Genomic DNA, 7,297 nt, shown 5'->3' on the forward strand with positions numbered 1-7,297 from the left:
AGGCAGAGATGTGAAGATACAAGGAAACATGTGAAACCATATTTGACTTAGATCTCCCAGAACAACTCAGTTAAATCTACATCAGCTTCATTGTTTCAGCATTTATCCATTCTGTATATCCCACACAAATCCAGGACATAGAATAGTGGGAAAATTGGGCAAACGCTGCTGCCTCATTAACACCAGAAACCTAATTTCTTTGGGTAGAATAAATTCTGGGCTCTTGTGGCTTAGAGAGAGGGAACATTGTTCTTTTCCTTCTACAGATCTACCTTCATCTCCTGTATTGGATGGGTTTACTATATATATTCAAATTATTCTTCATGTACTTTCTACCAATTTACACTGCCACCAGAAGTGCATAAGAATACTTCCCTCCCTACACCTTGATGAACACTGCTAGCTGACAATGTTTTTTTGTCAGTTGTCAACAAAATTTTATTCACTGGAAACTGGGCCAGGAGACCCCTCAGGGAACCGCATGCCCCTAGCTCCTGGCCCCTACTGTGCTTGGACCCTAGTGAAATGTGCATAGTCCACCTTACCCAATGCCATGGAGAGAAAAACAGAAGGGGAATGCCATTTTTCTGTGATATGGGGAGTGAAAGAGAGTAAATAGAAATAGAAATCTGGTTCTCTCTCCTGAGGTTCCCTGTGGAGCTGGGGTGTGAGGGTTCATGGTCCTAAAGCCAGATGCAGATACATGCCCCACCCTCAGGGATAAACTCCTGACCCCAGCTGTTGGATCATGTTGGGAGGGTGCCTCATAAGATCATGACAGGCAAAACTGGTAGCTCTAAGGGCAACCAAAACCTACCAGGCACAAGAACTCTCCCTGAAAGCAAAGGTTCAAGATCATTCCAAGGCCCTTGAGTTGCCAAAACACCCAAATGACACTGATGTGCTGTGGTTGAAAAAGATGGGGAGGCAGTGGAGAGGGGCCAGGGAGAATACTTGCAAATCCCCAACAGAAAAACCAGAAGCAGAGACGGGGAGCCCCAGAGGCTGGCATTTGGGTAGGCCCTAGCAAACTGGAGGGGTGTCCATAGCAAACAGTCTCAGGGTCTGGCATAGTGACACACCACCCTAAACATCACAGCAACCCACAGAGTCAAGAGAAGATTTTACCCTGCCCCCACTCAGGTCACAGTCTTCCAGGGTATCCCATATCAACGTCCTGGATGTATGGCTTGTAGGCTTAGCATGACAGCCATGGGAGCAGAAGGGGATTCAAGCCAGGACCAAGAGATCAGGTGTTAACTCTGTCCTAACACAGGTGCCTGTGAGAAGCGTGGAGCTGGAGGAATGGGCAAGGAGGGTGGAGTTTTCAGAGGTAGACATTGAGGGTCTGCAGAATGCCCTGGCAGCAGAGTGGGCAATTGCAGTGGTAGACTGGGTGGCGCATCAGAATTTCAGTTCAGGACTGACAGAGACATAGGTGCCGACAGGGCAGAAGCAGCACTGTCCTGCTCTGGTCCTGGCAAATGACGCACTTCTTCTGCTCCTCCTACTCCTTCAGCAACTTCCATGGGTCTTGCCCAGCTGTAGGCTCCTCCTCACTGAGTTTCTCCCTGCCCCAGGCAGCTGTCACTCTGGCCATTCTGACTTCCTCCTCTTCTGCCTCTCATCTGGTCCCTGCTTCAGGAAGTGTCCTGTTGCCAGGTCCTGGCTGAGGGCACACTCCCAGGGCCAACCTGGGGAACCCCAGGTGCCCCTCCTCAGTTCAGCCAGCTTGTCAGCTGCAGGCTGTGGCTTCAGACTCAGCACCAAGTATCCATGCCCAGTGCAAGGTGAGACAGCCTCACAACATCCTCTCAAAGCCGGTGGTAGGATGGCCGGGCATGGAGCTGACTGAGTGCTCAGGAGGCCAGCCTCATGGTGAGGTCCAGGTGCAACACAGTCACTGTTATTGCCAGCACACAAGCCAGCAACACCAGGCCAGTGAGACTGACAAGCACAAAGCTGGCCAAGAGGCAGGCAGCTGAGGCCAGGAGCTCCAATGCTAGTTGGCAGGAGGTCCAGAGAAGGATGACCATGGCTATAGCACTGCTGGAAATGTGAGCTATGAAGGTAGCCATAATGTCCATCATCCTCCACAGTGGTCCCATCACTGCATCCCATAGGGCCAGCAATAGGGAGAAGAGATTCTGAGTGCCAATGAGGCAGATGTTAACCAGGCTGTTGATCACATAGGCCACCAGGCTCATGGCAATGGCCCAGATGTCACAGGGCTGATGGAGCAAAGCATGGCCACTGGGGACCATACTGAGGATGCCTCAGGGCAATATATTCCAGCTCCCCAATGCCCCATGAGAGGCTAGGTGTCCCAGGAGCTTTAGGCTCTCCAGGCCTGAGCAGCAGCTGTACAGCAGGGTACACAAGGCCTGAAATCCCTCCAAAATGAACTGGACCAAGGCTTTGATCAAGTCCAGCAGTGAAAATAGTACTCCATGGCCCAACTGCACAAGACTAGTTAGTACAGTGTGTGGCAGGTTGTAGATGAAGTCTAGAAGCCAGGTAAGGGAAGCCAGGAAGGAGGACACCAACAGGAAGCTGAGGTCCAACACAAAGCTCTGCATGTCCAGCACCAGGCCCACACCATTCACAGCCTCCATGAAAGGGCTACGGAGGTTAGTCAAAAGGAAGTCTGGCTCTCAGTTGAGGGAGGTGGCAATGTTGCAAAAAAATTGGGGGGCTGAAGGAGATAGGGATTAATTTCAAAGGTAAGTGATAAGTCTCCAACTAAGGGAGAGAATCAACAATCTGAGAAAGAAATGGGTTAGAGGTGAGTGGGGTGTCAGTGGAGGGAACAAGGACCACATGCTGGTCCAGGAGACCCAGTTTTGAAGGCTGGTGATCAGGTGCTGATCCAGGAGACCCAGTTTTGAAAACTGGCTCTTTGGGAGGGAGGCCAAACATCTCTAAAGTGGAGGTGAGCCTGGAGTGGAGGAGAGTCAGCTTTGGAGAGCTGGTGGTGGTGTACCAAAGCCAAGCAATCGGTCGGAACGAGAGGAGATAGGAGACCTGAGACCTGAGACCAGATTCCGGGAACAGTTGGGATCAGGCCAGGCCTGGTGGGGTGGCACAGGCTGGATGCAAGCTTGCAGTCCAGCTATGCAGGTTCCCCTGCCCCCGCCCGGTCCCTGTCCCCTGGGCTCCTGGTGCTTTGTGCCCGAAAAGGGAGTGGGAAAGGGATTCAACCTCAGCAAACCCCAGGTGTAGCCTCCACTCTGCTGCACACTGCCATCTTGTGTCTTGTTGACATAATTTTTCAATTTCTGATATCGATATTATAATTTGAATTTACACATTCCTTATTATAAGGGAGAATAAGCTCCTTTTAAAAAGTTTAAAGGTGGCCTTGGCCAGATGACTAAGTTGGTTAGAGCACCATCCTGGTACACCAAGGTTGTGGGTTCAATCCCCAGTCAGAGCACATACAAGAATCAATCAATGAATAACAAATTGATGTCTCTTTCTAAAAATCAACAAATAAAAATTTAAAAAAACAAGTTTAAAGAAGCTTCTATTTCTTTTCCATGATGGCATCTTCTTTTAGCATGTCCCTTTTTCTCATGGGTTTTTATTTCCTAATGGGTTGATAGTGTCATTTTAAAATTTTTGTAAATTAACCCTTCATCTGCTCAAAATTGCAGGAGAACCAAGATGGAGGCGTAGGTAGACACAATGCGCCTCCTCGCACAACCAGAACTGACAGAAAATCGAATGGCAAGGAAGTCCGACACCAAGGAGATAAAAAATAAACATTCATCCAGACCGGTAGGATGGGCAGCTGGGGCAGAGAGGACTTGCGTTGCCGTGGCGGGACCAAGACTAGCGGAGTGTGGGACAAACGGGGCAGGCAGTCTGACCACTAGCAGACCCTGCGGCCCCACATTCGCACATAGATAAACCAGAACGAATGGGCGGGGAGTGAAGCAGACCCTGCAACCCAGGGCTCCAGCCCCCGGAAATAAAGCCTCAAACCTCTGATTGAAAACACCTGTGGGGGTTGGGGCGGCAGCAGGAGATACTCCCAGCCTCACGGGAGAGGTCGTTGGAGAGACCCACCCACTCGGGAACCAGCACCAGAGGGGCCCAATTTGATTGTGGGTAGCGGAGTGAAAGATTTAGGGCGGGTGGAGAGTGGAACAAGAGCCATTGCTCCCTCTTGGCCCCTCCCCCATGTACAGCTTCACAGCGCAGCAATCAGCATTACCCGCCCTGGGGAACACCTAAAGCTCCGCCCCGTTACATAACAGAGGTGCCTAGACAAAAAAACAAACAAAAAAATGGCCCAAATGACAGAACACTTCAAAGCTCCAGAAAAAATACAACTAAGTGAGGAAGAGATAGCCAATCTATCAGATGCACAGTTCAAAACACTGGTTATCAAGACGCTCACAGAATTGGTTGAATTTGGTCGAAAACTAGATGAAAAAATGAAGCCTATGCTAAGAGAAACAAAGGAAAATGTACAGGGAACCAATAGTGATGCAAAGGAAACTGGGACTCAAATCAACGGTGTGGACGAGAAGGAAGAAAGAAACATCCAACCAGAAAAGAATGAAGAAACAAGAATTCGGAAAAATGAGGAGAGGCATAGGAACCTCCAGGACATCTTGAAACGTTCCAACATCCGAATTATAGGGGTGCCAGAAGGAGAAGAGGAAGAACAAAAAATTGAAAACTTATTTGAACAAATAATGAAGGAGAACTTCCTCAGTCTGGCAAAGGAAATAGACTTCCAGGAAGTCCAGGAAGCTCAGAGAGTCCCAAAGAAGCTGAACCCAAGAAGGAACACACCAAGGCACATCATCATTACATTACCCAAGATGAGAGAGAAGGAGAGAATCTTAGAAGCAGCAAGAAATAAGGACACAGTCACTTACAAAGGAGTGCCCATAGACTGTCAGCTGATTTCTCCAAAGAGACCTTACAGGCAAGAAGGGGCTGGAAAGAAGTATTCCAAGTCAGGAAAGGCAAGGACCTACATCCAAGATTACTGTATCCAGCAAAGCTATCACTTAGAATGGAAGGGAAGATAAAGTGCTTCTCAGATAAGGTCAAGTTAAAGAAGTTCATCATCACCAAGCCCTTATTATATGAAATGTTAAAGGGACTTATCTAAGAAAAAGAAGATAAAAAATGTGAACAGTTAAAATGACAGCAAACTCACAGTTATTAACAACCACACCTAAAACAAAAAGCAAACTAAGCAAACAACTAGAACAGGAACAGAAGCACAGAAATGGAGATCATATGAAGGGTTATCAATAGGGGAGCAGGAGGGGGAGAGTGGGGGGAAAGGTACAGAGAATAAGTAGCATAAATGATAGGTGGAAAATAGATAGGGGGAGGGTAAGAATAGTGTAGGAAATGTAGAAGCCAAAGAACTTATAAGTATGACTCATGGATATGAACTATAGGGGGGAATGTGGGAGGGAGGGGGTGGACAGCATGGAGTGAAGTGAGGGGGGGAATGGGACAACTGTAATAGCATAATCAATAAATATATTAAAAAAACAAAATTGCAAATAATTTTTCTTATTCATATGACTATTAAAATGTTCATGGACATGGACAACAATGTGATGATTGCTGGGGGGTGTAAGGGGACTAAATGGTAATGAAAAAAGTACAATAATGATTAAATTAAAAAAGAAAAAATTTGTCTAAAAAAATAGTGTTTTTGTTTTGTGAACATTTTTTCCAGTGCTTGTTGTTTAGCAATACGACATAACATATAATCCATAATTCTCAACTGATGTGAAATGCCATCTTTATCATATATTACATATCTATCTTCTTGAGAATATCTGGACTTCCTCTCTACTTCATCTCTTTATTGATTCATCTGTTTAACACTTTTTAATATGCACAGCTAATTATAGAAAATTAATCATTTATTATTAATTTCCAAATAACTGATTTAAATATTGACTAGTAAGCAACACTTTTTAGCAGTATAGGAAATAGAAAATTAGTAGAAATAGAGAAGGAATTGATCTTTCCACTCTGTAGGCTTCCAGGCACAAAGGGTATTGTCCTAAGTAAAGTCTGAAGTATTGACTGATACAGTGAATATTTTAATTTGCAAAATAACTTTTAATTTCTAAAATGAGATTGCCCTTGTGATTAAGTGTACCAAATATTCTTTATTATCTTAGAATGCCTGAAGAAGCTATTAACCTTGCCATCAATTTCATCCAGAAGCAGGAAACCTCACTTATATATAAGTGTTGAAAGCATTAATTATGGGTAAAAATAATTTGTTTTTTTGCTGCAAGTTACCTATGGAACACTATTCATTTCAACACATTGGTTTTAGTTCATATGGTGTTCCTGCAATAAATCTTACCATCTGGGAATTACATAACTGTTATTTATGTAATTTCCAACACTTATACCCCTATTTTATTTGCTAAATTGTTATTGAGTTACAATTTTGGAGGGAGACTTAATAAACACTATTTAGATCATCAAATCTTACGTATCCAATTAGACAATGGTCATGCAGTTTCTCCATCACACAAAAAAATAAAATAACAGTAGGTTACAAACACATGCATAGTTTACATTCAATCAAACTTACTTCAGAAAACCAGCATCCTATAAGCCCCACATATCATTCATAACTTCGGACAGCACATTAATTACGTAATGCCAGGTAAAGCCACGAAATCACATTACAAACCACTTTCACTTCGTCATTACCTACAGTCTCAAACACGACTCACACCTAATCTAAAAATAGACAAAGGCAGCAAGTACTACTCCGTCCACTTTTCCCACACAATCTTCCCTAATCTCTCGCTGAGTAGCATGCACCCAAAATGCTATTTGGGACAGGAGGCCGGCACATTTGATACACACACACACACACACACACACACACACACACACACACGCAGCGCCCTCTTTGTGAGTCCGCTTTCTCTGCGATGGCGCTTCTTCAGAGTCAAAACTGACAAAATTCCCCCTTTGCGGAGTTCGCTCCAGGTCGCACTCGAAGGTCAACCTCAGGGTCACGCCCACGGGCCATGCCTGAGGTCCCACTCACACAGATCTGAGTGTCTGGTTACCGCAGTCCGGGTTCGGTTTCCTTCCCAGAAGAACCAGGTCCGGCTGGGACTCCTGGTTCCTCCTTGGCCTCCCCGCTGGGTCACGTTTCCCCAGTCTGGACTTTCCGGCCCTGAGCTTTCAGCTCCCTCCCCTTCTAGAGTCCCTAAGATCCACAAGCCTCTCCACCCGCCCTGCGTCAGTCGTTTGCGCCTGCGCACTCGCGCGCAGACTG

The 7,297-nt window shown here is 45.9% G+C and overlaps 1 protein-coding gene and 1 pseudogene across 8 annotated transcripts in view; both read right to left on the reverse strand.

The window, feature by feature from the left end:
* Positions 1–7,297, reverse strand: part of ZNF382 (zinc finger protein 382) — an 87,422-nt gene that overhangs the window by 25,405 nt on the left and 54,720 nt on the right. For 2 of the 8 annotated variants that reach the window (XM_024577574.3, XM_024577573.3), the window contains exon 1: positions 7,086–7,240. The exons of 4 other annotated variants lie outside the window; for them this stretch is intronic. The gene's annotated coding sequence lies outside the window, so the exon portion shown is untranslated. Of the gene's footprint in view, positions 1–7,063; positions 7,241–7,297 lie in introns of those variants that run through there. 2 more of the 8 variants (XM_045185503.2, XM_045185500.2) reach the window with 2 other exon arrangements.
* On the reverse strand, positions 3–3,869 carry LOC112320141 (E3 ubiquitin-protein ligase RNF26-like; annotated as a pseudogene).

Source organism: Desmodus rotundus, chromosome 12, assembly GCF_022682495.2.
Source record: "Desmodus rotundus isolate HL8 chromosome 12, HLdesRot8A.1, whole genome shotgun sequence".
Lineage (NCBI taxonomy): Eukaryota > Metazoa > Chordata > Mammalia > Chiroptera > Phyllostomidae > Desmodus > Desmodus rotundus.